General features: G+C 41.0%; 1 protein-coding gene across 1 annotated transcript in view; it reads left to right on the forward strand.

Moving 5' to 3' along the window:
- The first annotated feature begins 8,282 nt into the window (after nucleotides 1–8,282).
- The window catches only part of MGAT1 (alpha-1,3-mannosyl-glycoprotein 2-beta-N-acetylglucosaminyltransferase), a 76,676-nt gene continuing 61,355 nt past the window's right edge, over nucleotides 8,283–23,603 (forward strand). The window contains exons 1-2 of the mRNA XM_081230686.1: nucleotides 8,283–8,363; nucleotides 18,559–18,686. The gene's annotated coding sequence lies outside the window, so the exon portion shown is untranslated. The remainder of the gene's footprint in view (nucleotides 8,364–18,558; nucleotides 18,687–23,603) is intronic.

The raw sequence follows: 23,603 nt of genomic DNA on the forward strand, positions 1-23,603 counted from the left end.
AAAGCCTGTGCACAGCAATGAAGACCTAACACAGCCAAAAATAAAAAAAAAATTTTAATAAAAAAAAATAAAATAAGCTACAAGGATATATTGTATGGCACAGGGAATATAGCCAATATTTTATGAAACTATAAATGGAGTATAACCTTTAAAAATTGTCAATCACTAATTATATATCTGTAACTTATATAATATTGTACATCAACTATACTTCAATTTTCTTGCAGGTATTGACATTGACATCCAATGTTATGGTCAAGCCATAGCTGACTTGAAGAACTAGTTTCTCTCTCTTTTTTTTTCTTTAATTTTTATTAGAGTGTAGTTGACTTACAATGTTGTGTTAGTTTCAGGTGTACAGCAAAGTGAATCAGTCATACACATACATATATCCATTCTTTTTCAGATTCTTTTCCTATGTAGGTTATTATAGAATATTGAGTAGTTTTCTGTGCTACACAGTAGGTCCTTATTAGTTATCCATTTTACATATAGTAGTGTGTATATGTTAATCCCAATCTCCCAATTTATCCCTCCCTGCCTTTCCCCCTTGGTAACCGTAAGTCTGATTTCAAGATCTGTGAGTCGGTTTCTGTTTTGTAAACAAGTTCATCTGTATCATTTTTTATTAGCTTCCACATGTAAGTGATATCACATGATATTTGTCTTTCTCTGTCTGACTTACTTAGTATGATAATCCCTATGTCTATCCATGTTGCTGCAAATGGCATTATTTTGTTCTTTTTTATGGCGGAGTAATATTCGATTGTATATATGTACCACATCTTCTCTATCCATTCCTCTGTCAATGGACATTTAGGTTGCTTCCATGTCTTGGCTATTGTAAATAGTGCTGCCATGAACATTGGGGTGCATGTATCTTCTCGAATTACAGTTTTCTCCAGTATATGCCCAAGAGTGGGATTGCTGGATCATATGGTAGTTCTATATTAGTTTTTTAAGGAACCTCCATACTGTTCTCCATAATGGTTGTACCAACTTACATTTCCACCAACAGTGTAGGAGGGTTCCCTTTTCTCCACACCCTCTCCAGCGTTTATTGTTTGTAGATGTTTTGATGATGGCCATTCTGACCAGTGTGACGTGCTACCTCACTGTAGTTTTGATTTGCATTTCTCTAATACTTAGTGACTTTTTTTTTTTTAATGTATTTATTTATTTATTTTTGGCTGTGTTGGGTCTTCGTTTCTGTGTGAGGGCTTTCTCTAGTTGTGGCAAGCGGGGGCCACTCTTCATCACGGTGCGCGGGCCTCTCACTATCGCGGCCTCTGTTGTTGCGGAGCACAGGCTCCAGACGCACAGGCTCAGTAGTTGTGGCTCACGGGCCTAGTAGCTCCGCGGCATGTGGGATCTTCCCAAACCAGGGCTCGAACCTGTGTCCCCTGCATTGGCAGGCAGATTCTCAACCACTGTGCCACCAGGGAAGCCCTACTTAGTGACTTTGAGCATCTTTTCATGTGCCTCTTGGCCATCTGTATGTCATCTTTGGAGAAATGTCTATTTAGGTCTTCTGCGCATTTTTGGATTGGGTTGTTTGTTTTTTTAATATTGAGCTGCATGAGCTGTTTGTATATTTTAGAGATTAATCCCTTGTTAGTCACTTCATTTGCAAATGTTTTCTCCCATTCTGTGGGTTGTCTTTTCATTTTGTTTATGGTTTCCTTTGCTGTGCAAAAGCTTTTAAGTTTAATTAGGTCACATTTATTTATTTTTGTTTTTATTGTCATTACTATAGGAGGTGAATCAAAAAAGATCTTGTGATTTATGTCAGAGAGTGTTCTGCCTATGTTTTAGTCTAAGAGTTTGATAGTGTCTGTCCTTCCATTTAGGTCTTTAATCCATTTTGAGTTTATTTTTGTGTATGGTGTTAGGGAGTGTTCTAATTTCATTCTTTTACATGTAGCTGTCCAGTTTTCTCAGCACCATTTATTGAAGAGGCTGTCTTTTCTCCATTGTATATTCTTGCCTCCTTGTCATAGATTAGTTGACCATATGTGTGTTGGTTTATCTCTGGACTTTCTATCCTGTTCCCTTGATCTATATTTCTGTTTTTGTGCCAGCACCATACTGTTTTGGTGACTGTAGCTTTGTAGTATAGTCTGAAGTCAGGGAGCCTGATTCCTCCAGCTGTTTTTCTTTTTCAAGATTGCTTTGACTATTCAGGGGGGGGGGTTCTTTGTGTTTCCATACAAATTTAAAATTTTTTTGTTCTAATTCTGTGAAAAATGCCATTGGTAGTTTGATAGGGATTGCATTGAATCTGTAGATTGCTTTGGGTAGTATAGTCATTTTGACAATATTGATTCTTCTACTCCAAGAACATGGTATATCCCTATATCTGTTTGTGTCATCTTTGATTTCCTTCATCAGTATCTTATAGTTTTCTGAGTACAGGTCTCTTGCCTCCTGAGGTAGGTTTATTCCTAGGTATTTTATTCTTTTTGATGTGATGGTAAATGGGATTGTTTTCTGAATTTCTCTTTCTGATTTTTTTGTTGTTAATGTACAGGAATGCAAGAAATTTCTGTGTATTATTTTGTATCCTGCAACTTTACCAAATTTGTTGATGAGCTCTAGTAGTTTTCTGGTAGCTCACTATACCTCAATTTAAAAAAAATTTTTTTCTTTTTAAAGGATGCATGCATGGTGATCCGTACTGCCCAGTGCCTTCCTGGGCATTAGGAGAGTCTGCACTTCCTCCAGCACAGCAGGAGAGGGCTGCTTCCTCCCTTTTCCCACCACCACAGTGTGTTCTCAAACTTTTGGATCTTTGCCATTCTGATAAGAGAAAAATGGCATCTCCGTGAAGTTTGGGTTTGCATTGTTATTACGAATCATTTGTACATATGTTTCTGTGAACCCACTTTTCTATCAGATTGTTGGTCTTTCAGTTTTGGAAGAGCTCTTTGTGTAGCAAGGAAATTTACGCTTTGTGATACAAAATGCAAATACTTTTTCCCAGTTAGCCATTTGATTCTTCACTTTTCTTATGGTGGTTTTAAAATAAAATTTATTTGTGTGTATTTGAATTGATTACTCTTCACTTTTATGGTTTCTGGATTTTGTTTTAGAGCAACAAAGAAAAAAAACCTTCCTCATTCCAGTATGATCTAAAAAATGTCCTGTGTTTCTTTTTTCTAATATTTTTATGGAGGTGCTAGCAGCAGCAGTGATGGTTAGTGTGGGCAAGTTTTACATTTAATTCTTTGACACATCTGGAGTTTATCCTGGTATAAGAACAGAGGTTTAAATCCCAACATGCTTTTTTTTTTTTTTTTTGTGGTACACGGGCCTCTCACTATTGTGGTCTCTCCCGCTGCGGAGCACAGGCTCCGGACGCACAGGCTCAGCGGCCATGGCTCACGGGCCCAGCCGCTCCGCGGCATGTGGGATCTTCCCGGACCGGGGCATGAACCTGCGTCCCCTGCATCGGCAGGTGGACTCTCAACCACTGCGCCACCAGGGAAGCCCCCAACATGCTTTTCTAATGCTTGACAGTTGTCCCCACACCATCTTTTCCCCACTGATATGAAGTGCAACATTTATCAGACTCTAAATACCCATGACTCTTTAGGTCTATTTTCAGACTTTATGTCTCATAATTACACCAACTTAATTGTTGATATTCTGTAACAGTGCTCCCCCATCACATTTTCTTTTTCTCAGGCATTTTCTAGCTAGAAACAAACAAGTAAGAGCTTGTTCATTTTCCCACATGAACTTTAGAATAAATGGTATGTTGCTAAAGAAGATTCTACTGCTATTTTTTTTAACATCTTTATTGGAGTATAATTGCTTTACAATGGTGTGTTAGTTTCTGCTTTATAACAAAGTGAATCAGTTATACATATACATATGTTCCCATATCTCTTCCCTCTTGCGTCTCCCTCCCTCCCACCCTCTATTGCTATTTTTTATTGGGATCATTAGTTACAGATTAATTTACAAATGACATTGTTCTGATGCTGAATCCATGTCTGTGAATGGTGCATCTGAGAATCTTTCCATAACTTTAGCTAATCTTTTGTGACCCCGGGAGCAATGTAACTTTTCTTCACATAGGTCTTCACATATCTTGTTAATTTCTGGGTATTTGGCCTTTTGTATATTTGTTTCTACTGTAAACATAATCTTTCCTTCCATTATTCTAATTCTAGTTTGTACATAAGGAAATGATTGGTTTCTGTATGTTAATTTGGAACCACACCCCTTACAGAATTCTCTTCCTGTTTATTCTAGATTTTTTTTTTTTTGGCTGAATCTCTAGGGCTTTTCAAAATGAAATCTTTTAATCTACAAATAGGATAATGATACCCCTGCTTTCCAGTGTTTATATTCTGCTTTCTTTTCCCTTATCCAGCTGCAGTGGGAAATAATGGTAGGAGGGGGTAACATCTTTGTCCAGTTCCCTGCTCTGATTGCTTCCAATGCTCCTTGACTCTTCTTACTAACTATTCCAAGGAAAACATAGGAAAGGCTTTTGCACACTACTATGTATTACAGCACCGATTTATGTTTTTTTTTTTAAAGACTTAGTAAGAACTTAAATTATTAAAAGCAGAGAAGGAAGAGATTATAGGTCAGTAGAATATCACAAAGAGTAACAACACGGAAAATGATAATGTATAATTTTATTTGTAAAAACGCTATCTAAAAATTGGAGATATAGTACAATTATAACTATCTAAAACTGAAAATTGGCGATAAAAAGGGAAAGAAGTTTACCAAGATGTTAACAGTGGTTGCCACTGGGTAACAGGATTAAAAGTGGTTAGTTTTCCTAATTTTTCTTTTTTTTCCAAATTTTACATAACGAGTTGATATTATGCCATAGTGGAAGAAGGACTTTTGACCAAATTCAAGGACTAAAAGTGGAGTTGTAAGCAAGCTCCTTTGGGCATAGCTCAACATTAATCTCTACTTGAACCACTCCAAAGGGGGCAGATGAACCCCAAAGGAAGGGCAAACTCTGGGCAGTCATTGCCGTACCTTTTGGCCTTCTAGAGCAGCATCTAGAAACGTAATCTAGAAATGTCATGCCAGCCATGTATGTGATTTCTGATTTTCTGATAGACACATAAGTAAAAAGAAACAGGTGAAAATTCATTTTAACAGTATCTTTTATTTAACCCAATAAAACCAAAATATTATCATTTCATTATGTAATCAACTTAATAATATTTTACATTCTCTTTTCCTACCAAGTCCGAAATCCAGTATGGATTTTACATTTACAGCACATCACAATTCAGACTAGCTGTTTAATATGCTTACCATATGTGGATAGTGGCTAACATAGTGGACAGGGGAGGTCTAACTGCTCTGATTTGTAGATTTACAGAAGAGACAGGTGTTGGAAAAGGTGCGCGCCTGCGTGTGTGTGTAGACACAAGGCCAAACAAAAGGTGCCTGGAGTATAGCAAAACTCACGGAGGAAAAAAATTACCTAAAATGAAAATCAAGATTATGCGGGCTTCTCAATGATCCCTGTCTCCCACTCCCCACCCCACCAAATACCTTTCACTGAGCAAAGCCACCCAGCCTGGACATAAATATTTTTCTACTTTGCTACATAAAGGATAAAAACAGTCTTCCTCTGCCATGTATGGTAGGCAAGCCCAACATAGCAACCTTCAATCTAGAGTGTGAATCTTTCTGGAGGCATGTGAGGACTGCCCAAAGCAACATCTAGAGCCTTGCTGTCCAGTAAGGGGCTATTAGCCACATGTGACTATTTAAATTAACTGTAATTAAAAATTCAGATGCTCAGAGAACTAGCCACTTTTCAACTGCTCAATACCTACATGTGTTCTAGGCTACTTTTGGGGGTAGCTAAAAATCCCAGTCCTCAACATGTGCATGTGCTTTTGCCTAAAACCACACAGCTGAAAAAGTCCTGGGACTCTGCTCCCAGGGTTTGAAGCTGCCTGGGTCTTTTCTATGACAGAGCACACCTCGTACTGATATGGAGCCAAATGGATCAAAGACCCATCGCTACAAGGAATCCCCTTCTATTCCCACTATTTACCTGCATCTATAAAAAATGTAAAAGAAGTGTGGAAATGATGCTGAACATTTGCTCACTCAGAGCAGGCAGATAGCTAGATATGATCACAGAAAGGAGGGGCACAGGCCAAATGGCAGGAAACCATATATCTTCTGAACACCGGGGCTCCTTGGGCAAACAAAGAAAAGCAGGAACCTCCAGACTGACAGGAAACCACATATTTTGGGGTGACGTGTCCTGGAGGCAAAGAAAGGTGAGAAAAGGTGGGAATCTCCAGTGTCCAAATGTAACTTTTTGCTCAATATGCCCTCATTACAATAAAATTAGCCTTGCAGATAAAAAGTTCCCATCATGCACCAAAGCCATGACACTACCATCAAGGCTAAATAAGGACAAAAATCACTCCTCTCCTCGGGAAGGTGGAGCTGGGATGAAAATCAGGAAATACGACCCCAAACCTCTCCCTCCCCAATGAATATTCCTTCCATTCATTTCTGCACCCCACATCACCGGCTTGCCAAAGAAACTCAGGGTAGCTACTCACCTGCGTCTGCCCGCTCTTCCGTTCAGAGCCTACCAGCTAGCGCTTAAATCCTCACTTTCTTTCTTGACCTCCATGTCTCATCTCTGAATTTTTTCTGCCGTGAGGCAAGAACCTACTCTCCTGTAACAACTACAGCGGTAAGTAAAATCCATCCAAGTAACTTGCATATATTGAACTATTAAAAAATCCATCTTGGGCCTCCCTGGTGGCGCAGTGGTTGAGAGTCCGCCTGCCGATGCAGGGGATACGGGTTCGTGCCCCGGTCTGGGAGGATCCCATATGCCGCGGAGCGGCTGGGCCCGTGAGCCATGGCCGCTGGGCCTGCGCGTCCGGAGCCTGTGCTCCGCAACGGGAGAGGCCACAACAGTGAGAGGCCCGCATACCGCAAAAAGAAAAAAAAAAAAAAAAAAAAAAAAAAAAAAAAAAAATCCATCTTATTAAAAGTTGTGCTTCCAAAGCATTTCACTTTTTGTCTAAGAATTGATAGTAATATTGTGCAATAGATATACTTTTATTGATAATTAGAAAATATTTAACACGAGAAAAAATTGTAAACTTCTAATTTTGTTATGGAAATGCATGCTAGGGTGAACGATAAGACTTAAAGCACAAAACTATTTTACATTAGAATCAAATTCAGTGATGCGGGCTTCCCTGGTGGCGCAGTGGCTGAGAGTCCGCCTGCCGATGGAGGGGACACGGGTTCGTGCCTCGGTCCGGGAAGATCCCACATGCCGCGGAGCGGCTGAGCCTGCGCGTCCAGAGCCTGCGCTCTGCAGCGGGAGAGGCCACAACAGTGAGAGGCTCGCGTACCACCAAAAAAAAAAAAAAAAAAAAAAAAAAAATTCAGTGATGCACATAGAACTAAAATATTTTAGATTAGGATAAAAACCCTGTGAGGGACATAAAGATATAGGTTCAAGGAAAATACTCAAAAAGATGTAAAATTCCTGACTGTATAAAGTGGATAAAGTATCAAATCGTCACGTATAATAGCTGATAATAGTATCAAATCGTCACGTATTTAGAGTCCTTTGGATGCATCTTAAAGAATGAGAAGCAGTTTGGTGGTTGTTTTTTTTTTTTAATGTCAGTATTCACAATGTGCCCTCAAAATGTCTTCTGCAATTACTTAAACTTAAAAGATATTTAGATGCTACTTTAAAGAAAGGATCGCTTTTCAGTCATTTCAAGCTGGGGTTTCAGAAGCCGACACCGGAGGTCGCTGCCCTGCTGCCGCAGCTGCAGAGTTGGGGTCAGGTCTGGTCCCTGAGCTGCCCGTCCGGGAGCGCTTCGCTTCGCTCTGAGGGCAAGAGCTCTCCAGCCGCCGCGCCACCCCTGTTAAGACCCTCAGGGGCCCCAGTCCCCGCCCTCTCCTCTGCCCTCATTCCTCCTCCCGGGGTCGCCCACGCAGCCTCACTTTGTAACAAATTACGTTTAAATAGAGGTCTTCGGGTGTTTATTCTACCGAGCCACTTATTTGCTTTATTGTCTGCCCCACCCCAGAACGTAAAGTCCTTGAAAACTGGAACTTCCTCAGTTCGCCCCCTGCTCGCGCCACAACGAGCACTGGATTTATCTTGATAGTAAAGGAACAACACTCCCTCTGCGCCCACGCAGTCGCGAAGCACCTCGGGTCACGTGCCCGAAACGGGAACTATCATCGAGTCAGTCCTCCAACCTCCCAGAGAGGACTCGGAAGTGCCCCAGAGCCGGCGTGAGTTATTCCGGCCGGGCCGTCAGCGCTTTTGTCCCGCCGGCGGCCGGGCTCCCGCGGTGCCCCCACAGCCAGTACGTGAGTCCGAGGCCGCCCGGGCTCCCGCCCCCGGCCCTAGCCTGCCACGCCCTTCCCTTCTTGGCAGGGTCTTAGCTACCCCTCGGGTCTCGGGCGGGATCCGGGAGGAAGCGCGCCCCCTCCCCACACATACATCAGGAAGCGCGTTCGGGGAAGTGGAGGGGAGGGAAGATTTCGGGCCGGCCGAGGGGTTTAGGGCGCGACCCTGGAATATAATGGGCTCCTTGCGCGCCCCACCTCCGGCTGTCCGAGCGGGTCAGCGCCGGGTTGGGGCTGCCCGGTGCGTGCAGAAGGGCTGGGGCCTCGCACCCGTGTTTTTCAACTCTTCGCTGCTGTTTCGGGCGGGAGGGGAACCCTGAAAATTAGTGCTCTAAAATAAGCCCCTGTGGCAGTTCAGTTTGGCCTTGGGATTTGAGAGTGAATACAAGAGTTGGAGGGACCCCCCCCACACACACACCTTTATTTTTCTCTGATGGGGCAGTGATGTTGAGAGACTCTTACCGCAGGTATGGATCGAGCTGCTGGGAGGCGCTTCTCGGCCTTCGCCCTAGGGGAGCTCACCTGTTTTACAGACAGGGGATCAGGCTGCCTGTAGCTGCCTCTCTCAAGATGAGAAGGAATTGACTAGGTCCCAGGGAGAAGAAGGTCGAGGGGGCTCCTAGACCTGGGGACAGCCTGTGGGAGCCCAGGCGTGGGGATGTGAATTAGGAATGGGGAATGCCGGGGCTGGGTGTGCTGCTCTAAGACTTTTGGACTAGGAGGCCACCAGGAGTGTTTTCTTTTTGAAAGCACGAGGATTTTTTCTTAAATAAGTTTTTGACTATGTAATGTATTCATATGGTTCAGATATTAAAAATATGAAAAGATGTCAGTGAAAAGGTTTTCTTCTGCCCAACCGTCTGCCTAGGCCCAACCCCAGTAGATAACCAACCACATTTGTTAGGTCATTTGAGTGTATCTTCCCAGAGTTTCTTTATGCAAACACTGGCAGATTTGAATGTAGTTAGTTCCTCCTTTTTTTACACAGGTGGTAAGGTACTGTTCAGAGTTCTGCCCCTTGCTTCTTTTGGTAAATCTATGTTAGAGGTCATCAGAACACAAAGAGCCTTTTTTTTTTTTTTTTAATACATTGCTGTGGTATTGGACTGGACATTGTTTGGATGTTTTGGATGTCCTGTAATTTTTTAGATCTATTCAGGCCATTTGCGTTGTTTCCAGTTTCTTTGTTACATCAAACAATGGCACACCCAGGGACATTGTACCAGGGCTTATCTGAGCAAGGGTTTTTAAAGAAGGGATTAACAATGATAAAAAAATTTTGTTTTACATTAACTCTGCCCGTTATTGGTAGATTGTTAAATATGTCAATACATTATTATCATAAGTCATGTAGAGTGTTTAAAGAACAAATTAAACCAAGTAGCTTTTCTCTCCTGAGACTTGTGTTTATGATACTTAGCCTTACAGTAGCCTAATCAACCATCTATTAATGACTGTCTTCAAGCCAGTCTTTGCCCCTTTAGCTTCAGAAAATCTCCTTTGCTTACCTTATTCCTTAGGATGACTAGAAATCTCTTCTCCCCTACCAAGTTTGAGGGTGCTCTATTTCATTCTTTACTTTAAGGAAAAATCACCTTTAATCATAAGGATTAAGCAGTAGAACCAACTTACGTTAACCAATTACAATTCTGATACTCGTAAACTTAATGCAATAACTAAGTCACAAATCGTACTCTCTCTTTCCATCTGCATATCACTTTTCTCACTCCTTAGTCTCATCTTTCATTTGTCCCATACTCCCACTTTTGTCTTCTGAGTTGGTAAGCATTTTGCCCTCACATTCCCTCTTATTTTCTCTTTTTCTTTCTCTGGTCACCTCCAAGTCCAGTATAATATGCAAGAACTTAAGACATAATTCACATGGTAGATTGATTTGTGGAATATGGTTGGTACTCTGAAAATCCACGGTAGCTGCAGGTGTTGCACCTGTTGCTTATTGAAGTCTGTTGTTAAGGCAGGAATTTTCAACCAGAGTGAGCCACAGTTCCTCTCTTGTGAGTTGTCTACTCTCTTGAGAAGTGGCTCCTGACTCTCCTGGGCAAGGATAGTAAGAATTACAAACAGATTCTTACTATCTGCATGTTCTTTTCTAGGCATTGGTGGTAGAATATGAACAACATGAAGCACACATTTGCCCAGAGGTGTGGGTCATGTGTAATTTGGAAGGAGTGGATGGCTTTCTGTGGGTGAAACTTTTAACTGATGTAACTAGGTTATTAGGATGTAACCAGTTCTCTCTCTGTTGAAAACTGATTAGAGAGGAGTTCCCCATCATCAGCTTTGAGAACTTTTAAGAAATTAAACCTGTCTGTCCCTCTCTCTGTGCAGGAGTTGTGCTTTTGGAGTGATTCCTTTCTTGTGTCATAGGGGACACATGAGCTAGCCACCACATCAGTCTCGATTGGATTATAATAACCTCCTTCTAGACTGCAGGACTCAGTTCTCCCCCAGCCCCCCATCCATTCTCCCATTGCAACTAGTATGAGTGATCTGTATTTCTTTTAATTTTATATTATGAAAAAATGTAAACATTACAGGAAAGTAGAATAGTACAGTGAACTCCATACATCCATCACTCAGATTCAACAATTATTAGGATTTGGCTACATTTGTTTCCCTTTTCCCTTTTTCATTTTTCTTTGTTGAAGTATTTTAAAGGAAATTCCAGACATCATGCCATTTTATCCTAGCATACTTTAGTCTTAAAAAAAAAAGATAATGGCCACAGTGCCATTATCTCATACCATCCTAAATTAATTCTGATTCCTTGATTTTATCTAACAGAAATTGGTAGACTTCTGGGTCTGTGGTCTATTTTTGTATGGCCTGCAAGCTGAGAATGGTTTTTACATTTTTTAAGGGATGTTAAAATGCAAAGCAAAGAGAAAAAAAGGAAAAGAAAAACAAGTAATAGAGTTGTATGTGGCCAACAAAACCTAAAATGTTTTCTGTCTGGCCCTTTACTAACTCCTGATTTGATCGAATAAGTGATCTTTCAAAATGCATATCCGAGTTTTTCCCTCTTTGCCTAAAACCCCTCGGGATCAAGTCTGGACTCCTTAGTATGATGGGCAGGGCCTGGTGCAGCCCTTATTTTTGCCCACTTATCCAGCTGTGCCTGCCAGCTTCTGTTCCAGATGTCCAGAGGGTGGTGGACACCAGCCCCTTTGCACCTGCTCTTCCCTCTGTTAGAACTATTCCTCTCTTCTTGAAGCTCTTCCTAGTTCTTTGAAGCAGAGTCTATCCCTACCCCTTCTTCCCTCATCCATGACTAGTGTCTGCCATTTTTATCGTGTGTTGGTTGTTTTCCTGCCAGACTCTCATACTAGTTTGCAAGTCCTTATTGGCCAGGACTTGTTTTATCCATCTCTGTGTCCCTAGGACTAGCCCAGTGGCTGGAGAGAAAAGTAGGATATGGATCATTATATAAGTTTGCTGGGCAACACTCAGTCGCAGAGATAACTGAGATACTAGAATGTATCTTCAGTATTGTTTGTAAGGTTAACTTAATATTTTGTTATTCTCTTGACTGTCTTTACAATTTAGCAGCTGTCTTAGTCCTTGTGGGCTGCTATAACAAAATACCACAGACTAAGTGGCTTATAAACAACAAATTTATTTTACATAGTTCTGGATGCTGGGAAGTCCAAGACCAAGGCCCCAAGGGGTCTCTGTGGTATCTCTTTTCTAAGAACACTAATCCCATTCATGAAGGCTCTACTCTCGTAACCTAAGTATCTCCCACAGACTTCCCACTTCTAATACCATCATTATGTTTTAGTGCTTTTCTGCCTGTGTTTTTTTTTTTTTTTTTGCGGTACGTGGACCTCTCACTGTTCTGGCCTCTCCCATTGCAGAGCACAGGCTCCATACGCGCAGGCTCAGCAGCCATGGCTCACGGGCCCAGCCGCTCCGCTGCATGTGGGATCTTCCCAGAACGGGGCACGAACCCGTGTCCCCTGCATCGGCAGGCGGACTCTCAACCACTGCGCCACCAGGGAAGCTGCCTGTGTTTTTGACTGAACTTTTCTTAGTCTTAGTATTGGTTAATATGAATTTCATTGCAAACCATCTGTTTTCAATGAAGCTACACATTTATATTGCTCTGTTTTGATTTGTCATTAAGGGGATTGGATGAATTACAGTCAGATGATGGGAAACTCTGCTTCCACCCAAACAGAGGAGGTTAAGCAGGGCTAGAACAGGGAGACTCCTGGAGTCTGCCTAGGTTAGAGAGGTAAACAGTGAAGTATTTGTGATTTCATGTAGACCCGGCCAGTCAGCAGCCAACCAAACAAGGAATCCGAGAGGACATGAAGGGAACTGAGAATTAGCCTGTCAGAGAGAGGGGAAAGGGTCCATCTGGGTCAAGCATTAGTAAGTGTGGTGTCAGCAAGGGGTGAATTAGCATGGCCCCTTTGGTGTTTAGCAAGTCATTGCAGCTGGCCAGATGCAGAAGGCTTCAAGCACACTAGGTAGCCTGGAACACCCACTGGGGAGTGTTCACGTGTGCATTTTACAAAATTCTTGACAGTTATTGGAAGAGAATTGGAAAGGGATAAGAACGAAGGTAGGGAGAATATGGCAGGAGTTCAGAAGGGAATTTAGGAGGGCTTAAACTAAGGCCCTAGCCTAGCAGTGGGAATGGAGTGGGGGGTGGTGACATGAGAACTGTGTAGGCAGTGGAATCAGCTGGTCTTAAGCGGTCTTTTGGATGTGGAGTGGCGGGGGAAAGAGAAGTGCCCGAGACGGTGGACATGAGGCTCTATAATTGAAGAGAGGAGTGTGGGCCAGAGATGAGGTTCTACAAGACAGCTTGTAGGAGCCACGCATATATATGGGACTGCCCAGGGAGAGCATGTAGAGTCACAAGAAGAGAGGTTCAAGATGGAACAGGGAGCCAGGAACATCCAAGGGCTAGCAGGAGGGGGAGTCAGCACCTGGCCCTGAAGAAGCTAATGCAGCATGGTCTGAGTGGAAGAATTCAGATTAAATAGATGAGGCATGAGGGGAGACGGGACGTGAAGACCACTTTTCCAAGACACAACTGTGAACAGGAGACAGGATGGCGAAAGCAGTACCTGGAGGGGAAGATATAATTGAGAGAATTTTAAATTTACATTTTGACATTTTAAAACTTTTTATTTGGAAATAATTCCAAATATATAGAAAAATTTCAAGAGTAAGAATAGTGAAAAAAATACCCTTTACTCATTTACCTGTGGTTAACATTCTACTTCATTTTGTCTTCTCTCTCTTGCTCTTTCATGCATATCTATCCATCTGTCTATCTATCTATTTTTTTCCTAAACCATTTGAGGGTAACTTACATACATCATGCATGGCTCTTTATCCCTAAACACTTCAGTGTATATTTATAGGGATATTCTCTTGCATAACTACAGTATAATTGTCAACTTGAATAAATTTAAATTTGATATTACTTTTGCCTAACTTATCATACATACTCCAGTTCCATCAGTTGGCACGATTATTTTTTATAAAGCTTGTCCCTTCACTACATATCCAGGTGAGGTCAGGTATTGAATTTGTGGTCAAATCTCTGCAGCCTTCTTTCATATGGAACATTTTTGTAGCCTTTCTTTGTCTTTTATAAAAATGACATTTTTGAAGAATACAAATAGCTTTTAGTAGAATGTTCTTTATTTTGGATTTATCTGATCTACCTGATGTTTCCTTGTTTCATTTCAGGTAATGCATTCTTATAGGTGATGTGTCCTTCTCAGAGCATCACTTCTGGAAGCACATGATGTTTATCTGCCCCCACTGGCAATATTAACTTAAGACCCCTAGCCAAGACTCTCCACTGTGTAATTACTATTTTACCCCTTGTGGTCTATGGGGGAATATTTTAAGACCATGCATATATCCTGCTCCTTGTCAGAATTTCCCCCTAGATTTAGAATCCATTGATAATTCTCCCCTGATCCAGTATTTACCTTGATAGTTGCAGAATGCTGAGTTTTTTCTTGCAACTCTACTACTCCCTCCACATTTATCAACCAGCCCTGGCATTCTGCTCTCAGCAAGAGGCCTCCCTTTCTCCCCTGTGTGTGCCTGTATGGACTCATGAAATCCTATTTTCAATGGCTTACAATTCTTTACATAATTATGGAGCCTAAATTCGATGTTGAAGCTAGATCTTGTGCCCACATTTTTCTTTTGTTTTAAGCATCTCCTTATTTGCTGGCGTAACAGGATGTCTCAGCTCCTTTTGTACCTATCCTGCCCCCAGCCTGGAATCCTCCTGCTTCCTTTTACTAGATTATGGTAGTAGAGACACAGAACAAGGTGCTAGATGTGTGCTCGTTAACTCAGGTATTTTTGCTTCTTAGCTGTCAGCAGACAGAGCTAGAGAATATATGTACATTTACACATGTATACATACAAATTTAAATACATGTGAATATACATTTATATGATGTGCACATTTATATATAATTTAGAAATCATGAGTTTACACCAGTACCTCCAATTTGTCCACAACGGGTTCTTTCTTATCTTCCCCTGTTCCATATTTTTATATTCCTTCTTCCTCCAGGAGGGCCCTGGCTCTCAACTAAATCAACACATTTACTCAGTCTCATAATAGATCTAAAATTGTTTGTGAATTGCTTTGCCCATTCCACTACAGAAAGCAAACCTGCTAAAAAGGATTGTTTGCAGCCCTTCCCCACTTCCCCCTCCAGCCTTCCCAAGACTGAGAGTATATAGTATAGTCACATACTATGTACCCAAGTGACATGGGTTAGTTCTTTGTTTCTTTTTGTTTCCTTCTTGTTATGGTATTCATGTGAAACACAAATGAGTTAATTTGTTTCTGTTCACTTTCTGGTTTCACTTTCCCATTTTCTCACTGATTTAATTTTATTCTTTGAATCTGCAGAACATGATCATGCTTCCATGAGTAAAGACTATACAAAAAGCTGTACTCTGAGCATCTCTCTCCCCTCTCCCTTCTGTTCTGTTCCCCCGCCCTACCCCTTATAGGTAACAGGCTTCACTGTTCTGTGGATTCTCTCATTACTGAAAAGATAAGCAGTTGTATGCTTGTTTTTTTTTATTTTCTTACGTAGAATGTAGCATATATGCTTTTTTTCACTTTACAACCTATCATGGAAATTGCTTCCTATCAACTTATAGAAATGTTCCTCATTCTTTTTTAGTTCTCCAGTGTGTATATGTGCTGTAGTTTATTTAACCAGTCTTCTGTGCATAGACGTGTAGGTAGTTTTCCAAATTTTGTAATTAAAAATAAGGCTACGATGAGTAACTTTGTGCATATATACTTTTGTATTGTTGGAAGTGTATCTTTGGTTTGAATTCCTAGATGGGATTTCTCGATTAGAGAATAATGCATACATAGTTGTGTAGACATTGGCAAATTTCCTTCAACAGGGGTTATGCCAGTTTGCATTCCCAGTAATGGATGAGAATGCGTGTTTCCCCACAGCCTCACCCCCAGAGCATATTGTTAAGTTTTTGAATATTTGCCAATCTGATAGATGAGAAAGGGGATCTTTGTATAGTTCTTATTTGCATTTCTCTTATTACGAGTGAAATTGAAAACATGTTTAAGGGCCATTTTAGTTTTTCTTTTTGTGAATTGTCTTCATGTCTTTTGCCCATTGTTCTGTAGGATTTTTAGTCTCTTTTTCTTCAACTTTTAGAAATTCTTTGTATATTAGAGATATCACTTATATAAGCACTTATATATGATGTATGTTGCAAATATTTTCTTCCACCTTGTTATTTATGTGTTGATTTTGCTTATGGTATTTTTGCCATGCAATTTTACTTTTATTTCTATATAGTCCAATTTATTAATCTTTTCATTTATTGCATCTGGGTCATAGAAAACTTTCTCTATACTTAGGTTATGAAGGCATTCGCCCATGTTTTCTTCTAGCATTTGTATAGTGTTTTTAATATTTAGAGATCTGCTACGTTTGGAGTTTATTCCTGTGAATGGTGTAAAGAATAGATCTAATTTTATTTTTTTCCAAATGGCTTTATACTTGTTCCAACACTATTAAAAATACCGTTTTTGCCTCAATAATTTGATATACCATCTTTATCATATACTTGATTTCTACGTGTAATTGGGATTATTCTGAATTTTTATTCTATTCTGTTTATTTATATACCAATACCACACTGTTTTAGTTATAGCAGCCTTTTGGCATATTTAGATATCTAGTATGGTTAGTTCTCCTCCCTTGTAGCTCTTCCTTTTCTTTTTTTCCCCCTGACAAATTTTGTGTGTTTCCCTGGCAGTTTAAGGGGATTAGTTTTATGGCTGTAGAAACTTGAACATCTTTCTCTTCTCAGGGCTGAGGGTGAGTAGAGGTGGAGGGGCCAAGGCCAAAGGGAATGGATGGAGCAGGGTCCCTGATGTGATGGGAGCAGGATTCAGATGAAAGGTGTGTTGCTGTTGATGGTCTGGAATTCCACTGCCCACCCAGTAGCACTCACATTTTAAATGGCATGGACTGCTCTGCCCAAGGAAGTAAAGAAAGGGAGCAAGGAACTAGGTCATGCCAGCATTCCTCAGTGACTTCTAATGATCTCTTACCTAATATTACTTAATAGTCATTTTGTGAAGCTTTCTCAGATGAACCACCTTTTTAAAATGTCTACTGAGTGATTCTTTGTTTTATCTTCCTGGTGATATTCTGGGTTTCTAGCTCCTCCTGTTCTGTAAATTTTCATTCAGAGTCCATCATTCCAATCCCATAAGAATAAGTTCGATCATGAGTGTGATTCTTTATATGTGTCTACTCCAGAGTATATATCTTACTTTTAGTGCCCTTGCTTTCTCGTCACATGTTCACATAAAGTTTCTAAGTAGAACTACAGAGTACCAGCCAAGAGGGTCTGATACCCAGGGTAAGAGGGAAAGTCTGAATTTTAACTAAGTCTAATCACAAATGTCTAAAGTTGGGGAACAACTAGTTTAGAAGTGTTTCTTTTGTTCTCAAGAGTCAGTCTTTTAGCAGGTGGATGCTGATGGAGTGCCAGCTGTGTGTAGAGTGCCTTCAGGGGAACAGAGAGTCACTGCCTGGGCCCTAAAATCTGCTTTGAGAAGGGGTTTACCTTTCCTGAGTCCTGTGGTTTATCCTCAGGTTCTAGCCCTGATCCAGTAACCTGACCTTGATTAAATAATAAAGTAGATGGTATAGCATATAGAACTACCCAAGTGACTGGCATTGTTCTCCATACCTTATATATGTTATTTATTTAATGTAATACTCAAAACAGTTCTGTTGCCCTCATTTTACAGATGAGGAAACTGTGGCATAAAGAGGTTAGATACCTTTCATACAGGTCATACAGCTAGGTATTTGAACCTAGGCAGTATTACTATCCTTTGCTTGATGGTTTGTGTTTTAGCTTCTGATCTTTGATATGCTCTGACTGCAGTTAGCCTGTTCATAAAGTAGGAGTGAAAGCCTCTGCCTGGCAAGCCAGAGTGTGTTCTTCCATATAGAGTTCCTCCCTGACTAACTGCTCTCCAGGATCAGTGTTTTCCTTGGAAGGGAAATCTAGGAGGGCCACACCAACGACAGGCAGCAGCAGGTTGTTTTCCTTCTCATGTCTGACATGACTGTCCTCATGATTTCATAACCAATTCCCCAATACCTCTACTCATGTATTGATTTCTCCTTTAGTTTTGCTTGCCTGCCCTCTGCTGATTATGTCTTCTTGGCTTTTGTTTTACTACTCTTTCAGTCTCCTGTTTTTTCAGAAATTACTTCTACCCACTGTTTGTTTTTCCAAGACTAGGTGGCATTTTTCAGAAATTGATCAATGTTGCCTTTGGTTCTGTGCGTCATTCCAACCCGTTTCAACTTGGCCTCATGCTAAGCTGTTATGCAAGAATAGAAAAGCTCTCTGTTCCATTGACAATCCAGGGCTCTAGCATTTTAGCATTAGCTCCACAGGGACAGAAATTTTGGCATGTCCACCACTGTATCCCCAGCAGTTAAAAATGGTACCTATCACACAGCATGTAGTCAATAAACATTTGTTGAGTGAATAAGTGAATTTGGATGTAATTCCTTCAGTTTCTTCTAAAGTGAAGGTATCATTTTCATTTTCTTGGTTTAGTGTCACATTTGAAGACGAGGGGCACTGAGGATGAGGAATCAACTGAAAAGTGTGAAAATATTGGAAATGCAGAATCTGTGTGGCCAAAAGTGGAAGGTCTTCACAAGGATCATATGCAGAAATCTAAGGTTGGTGAAACTTGTGATTGGGATAGCAAGGTAGAGAATCAGATGGAAAAGCCTGAGGGAAAAAGAATGAAGGAAGACAAAAGTGGCATCAGGGAAAAGATTGGCAAAACCAAGAATACAGCAAATATAAAGACAGAACAGGAAGATGAGGCATCTGAGAAAAGCTTACTTCTGAGCTCAAAACATGTTACACACCAGCCTGTCTGTATAGAACAGAAAAGCAGTGAACAAGGCAAATGTGTGGAGAGCATTAATGGAAACTCTCATCCCATTCTACAGCAGAAAACCAGTGCTGTTAAGAAATCACATAAATGTGATGACTGTGGGAAATCCTTCAAATATAATTCCCGACTTGTTCAACATAAAATTATGCACACTGGTGAAAAACGCTATGAGTGTGATGACTGTGGGGGGACTTTCCGGAGCAGCTCGAGCCTTCGAGTCCACAAGCGGATCCATACTGGAGAGAAGCCGTACAAGTGTGAGGAATGTGGGAAAGCCTACATGTCCTACTCCAGCCTTATAAACCACAAAAGCACCCATTCTGGGGAAAAGAACTGTAAGTGTGATGAGTGTGGAAAATCCTTCAATTATAGCTCTGTTTTGGACCAGCATAAAAGGATCCACACTGGGGAGAAGCCCTATGAATGTGGTGAGTGTGGGAAGGCCTTCAGGAACAGCTCTGGTCTCAGAGTCCACAAAAGGATCCACACAGGTGAGAAGCCCTATGAATGTGACATCTGTGGGAAAACCTTCAGTAATAGCTCTGGCCTTAGAGTCCACAAAAGGATTCACACAGGGGAGAAGCCCTATGAATGTGATGAGTGTGGGAAGGCCTTCATTACTTGCAGAACACTTCTAAATCATAAAAGCATCCACTTTGGAGATAAACCTTATAAATGTGATGAGTGTGAGAAATCATTTAATTATAGCTCTCTCCTCATTCAGCATAAAGTCATCCACACTGGAGAGAAACCTTATGAATGTGATGAATGTGGAAAGGCCTTCAGGAACAGCTCAGGCCTTATAGTGCATAAAAGGATCCACACAGGAGAGAAACCTTACAAATGTGATGTCTGTGGCAAAGCATTCAGCTATAGCTCAGGCCTTGCAGTTCATAAAAGCATTCACCCTGGGAAGAAAGCCCATGAATGTAAGGAGTGTGGAAAATCATTCAGTTATAACTCACTTCTTCTTCAGCATAAAACGATTCACACTGGAGAGAGACCTTATATATGTGATGTGTGTGGAAAAACTTTCAGAAACAATTCAGGACTCAAAGTCCACAGGCGGCTTCATACTGGGGAAAAACCATATAAGTGTGATGTGTGTGGAAAAGCCTATATCTCACGCTCTAGCCTTAAAAACCACAAAGGAATCCATCTTGGGGAGAAGCCCTATAAATGTAGTTATTGTGAGAAATCCTTCAATTACAGCTCTGCCCTTGAACAGCATAAAAGGATTCATACAAGGGAGAAACCCTTTGGGTGTGATGAGTGTGGAAAAGCCTTCAGAAATAATTCAGGTCTTAAAGTACATAAACGAATCCACACTGGGGAGAGACCTTACAAATGTGAAGAATGTGGGAAAGCCTACATCTCACTCTCAAGCCTTATAAATCATAAAAGTGTACACCCTGGGGAAAAGCCCTATAAGTGTGATGAGTGTGAAAAAGCCTTCATCACATACCGAACCCTTATAAATCACAAAAAAATTCATCTTGGGGAGAAGCCCTACAAATGCGATGTGTGTGAGAAATCTTTTAATTACACCTCACTCCTTTCTCAACACAGAAGGGTCCACACTAGAGAGAAACCTTATGAGTGTGACAGGTGTGAGAAGGTCTTCAGAAACAACTCAAGCCTTAAAGTGCATAAAAGAATCCATACTGGTGAGAAGCCCTATGAATGTGATGTGTGTGGAAAAGCGTACATCTCACACTCAAGCCTTATTAACCATAAAAGTACCCACCCTGGCAAGACACCCTACACATGTGATGAATGTGGAAAAGCTTTTTTCTCAAGCAGAACTCTTATAAGCCATAAAAGAGTCCATCTTGGGGAGAAACCCTTCAAATGTGTTGAGTGTGGGAAATCTTTTAGTTACAGCTCTCTCCTTTCTCAACACAAAAGGATCCATACAGGGGAAAAACCCTATGTGTGCGATAGGTGTGGGAAGGCATTCAGGAACAGCTCAGGCCTCACAGTGCATAGAAGGATCCACACAGGTGAGAAACCCTATAGATGTGATGAGTGTGGGAAGGCATACATCTCACACTCAAGTCTTATCAACCATAAAGGTGTCCACAGTGGGCAGCAGCCGTATAATTGTGAGTGTGGGAAATCCTTCAATTACAGATCAGTCCTTGACCAACACAAAAGGATCCACACTGGAAAGAAGCCATACCAATGTAACGAGTGTGGAAAGGCTTTCAATATCAGATCGAATCTCACCAAGCATAAAAGAACCCATATTGGGGAGGAATCTTTAAATGTGACAAATATGGGAAGTCATAGTAGCGCATCACAGAAGAGAACTCACGAGGGAGGGAATGCTCTGGATGGGACCAGGATGAGCATGTCTCTGTAGGAGGCAGAGCTTATCTAGCATTAGAGAACCCAAATGGAAGAAAAATCTTATGAGTATAAGAGTGTCTGAGGTCCTTGTTCATGGCTTATAATTTACATAGTATAAGTGAAACCATGAGTAATTTTTTTCTCTGTGATTTTCAATCATAGCCAGCAAGGAAGGTTCCAGTGTCAAAGTAGTTGAGCCCTTATGGAATATAAAATAGTTCGTACTGGGGATAAAACCTATCAAAGTTATGGAGTATGAGAAAACCTTCAAAATAAGTAGGTGTTTCTGGACATAAAAGACACAGATGAGAAAAAGACTTCAATTAGAAGTCCCATAGTCACCATCAGAAAGTTCTTATTGGGGTAAATTATGTGAATAGAAATGTAGGAAATTCAGGTATAGCTTTGAATTCCAATTACCATTGGTCAGTGGAAAAGATCCAAGAAGGACCTCCAGTAGGCAAATTCAGGGAGAGGTAGGCTTCAGGGAATATAAATTAATATCGTAGTGATCATGAAGAATAACTTTGATTTAACTGATTTGCCGGGAGTGATGACAACTTCTGAAACAAAATTTGGATTTCATTGCAGGAAATGTAAAAAGTGTAGACTTATAAATCTAACAGGAGATGGGAGAGAGTCACTCATAAATAAATTCAAGTTGATTGGACTGTTGTAATGTTGTGCTCTACATTATTGAATGGGTGAAACTTTAAAAATTTTCAAATGAACCCTCTCAATGAATGATGAATGTGTGATAAGTGAAAACCTCACACATTATGCTACAAATGAAGAGTTCTACCATGGACAGAAATTCAGCACATTCAATAACTAATGGAACACATCTTCAACATGAATTTGTACCTTACACAAAAAGAATTGATTCAGGGATTCCTATGAATAGGAATGATGAGAAGGAGAGCATTTTATTGCAAGAGCTAAAAAGCTAAGTAGCTGCCAGTAATGGAGGAATAGGAGGAAATTCATGCTTCTTAATCCTGTTAAATGTTTGATTGTGTTACTGTAAAGATTTCATGCACTGCGTGTGTGTATTGTCTGTTGTAAAATGTTGTGAATACTTTATTCAGGGCTCACTCTCGGCCATGAAGAGCCAGCTAGTTGTGGCAAGGTAAGGTGAAACTCCAATAAAGGAATTCTTCAAAAGTAAACAGGCTGTGACATACTTTAGGTGGAGTATCATACAGAGAGAGCCATTTGTGTTTCTTATCTTTGGGGGGTAAGTTATACCAGATCCAAACCAAGGAGTGCCCAGAGGACTCATCCCACAGGGCTAGTAGCTCACATTTCATGAGAAATTAGGTTGTGCCTCCACCAGGAGAAGTGCAAATTGGATTAATCCTCATACTAGGGCTGGATCATAACCCCTGGGAGTGGACAGGCTGTGTGAGTGAGGAGTCACAACATAGAAACAGTTCTCTTGGGAACAGATAGAATTTAACAAAATATTGTTAACTATGTATAAGACTATTAACTAGGTAACTCGAAGAGTGAAAAGCGAGTCTTCTGAGAATTAAGTAACCTGTCTGAGAATACTCCACATGGGGCTTATCAGTAGAGACCGAGTTGTAAGTCAGGTCTCTCTGGCTCCAAAATCCACTCTTTAGAAGAGAATAGTCTCTGGTCAGATAGTTTTCTGATTCTCTCTAGGATTCCTGTTTCCATACATACAGTTTCCATGCCTCTTTTTAGAAGTATTTCTTTCACTTTGCCTCCAAACAAGGTAAGTTTTGATGGAGGAGGGTGGAGGTGGGGGAGGGATGGTTGTAGAAAAGGGAGAGGGAAAGAGCATTTCCGCCACTCAATTCCACTTTGAAATGTCATGACCACACTTGCTCTTTGTCCTTCTCTACATGCAGCACTGGCAAACCTGACCCTATCCACAGACTTGTATTAGTTTATTCAGCAAATCCTTGTTGAGGATCTGCTAGGCGCATCCATTGTCCTAGGTACTAGGAAGCAGGAGTAGATAGAGGAGAGAGACCACAGCAAAGCCACCCTAATGGATGCTGAACTAAACTGTGGGCTTTCCAAGGAAAGTGACGTCCACCTACTGGGAAGGGAGGCACTGATGACATCTGAGCAGGATGTTGAGTTGGGTCCTTTTAAGAGAAGAATGGGAAAAATAGGATGGCCTGATCAAAGGGAGCGTTGGAAATGCTCATGCATTGTCCAGAGTGGCTAGTCCCTGGCAGTTCTGGTGTACAGTGGGCAGAAAGGAAAGAGGCCATGGAGTATTGATTCCCAATAGTCACTGAGCATCGACCAATCTTTTCATTGGCTGAATATAGGGCCAGCTCTAACTGTTTTAGATGATCAGGTT

This window comes from Mesoplodon bidens (assembly GCF_964165515.1).
Source record: "Mesoplodon bidens genome assembly, chromosome: 4".
In the NCBI taxonomy this organism is placed as follows: Eukaryota; Metazoa; Chordata; class Mammalia; order Artiodactyla; family Ziphiidae; genus Mesoplodon; species Mesoplodon bidens.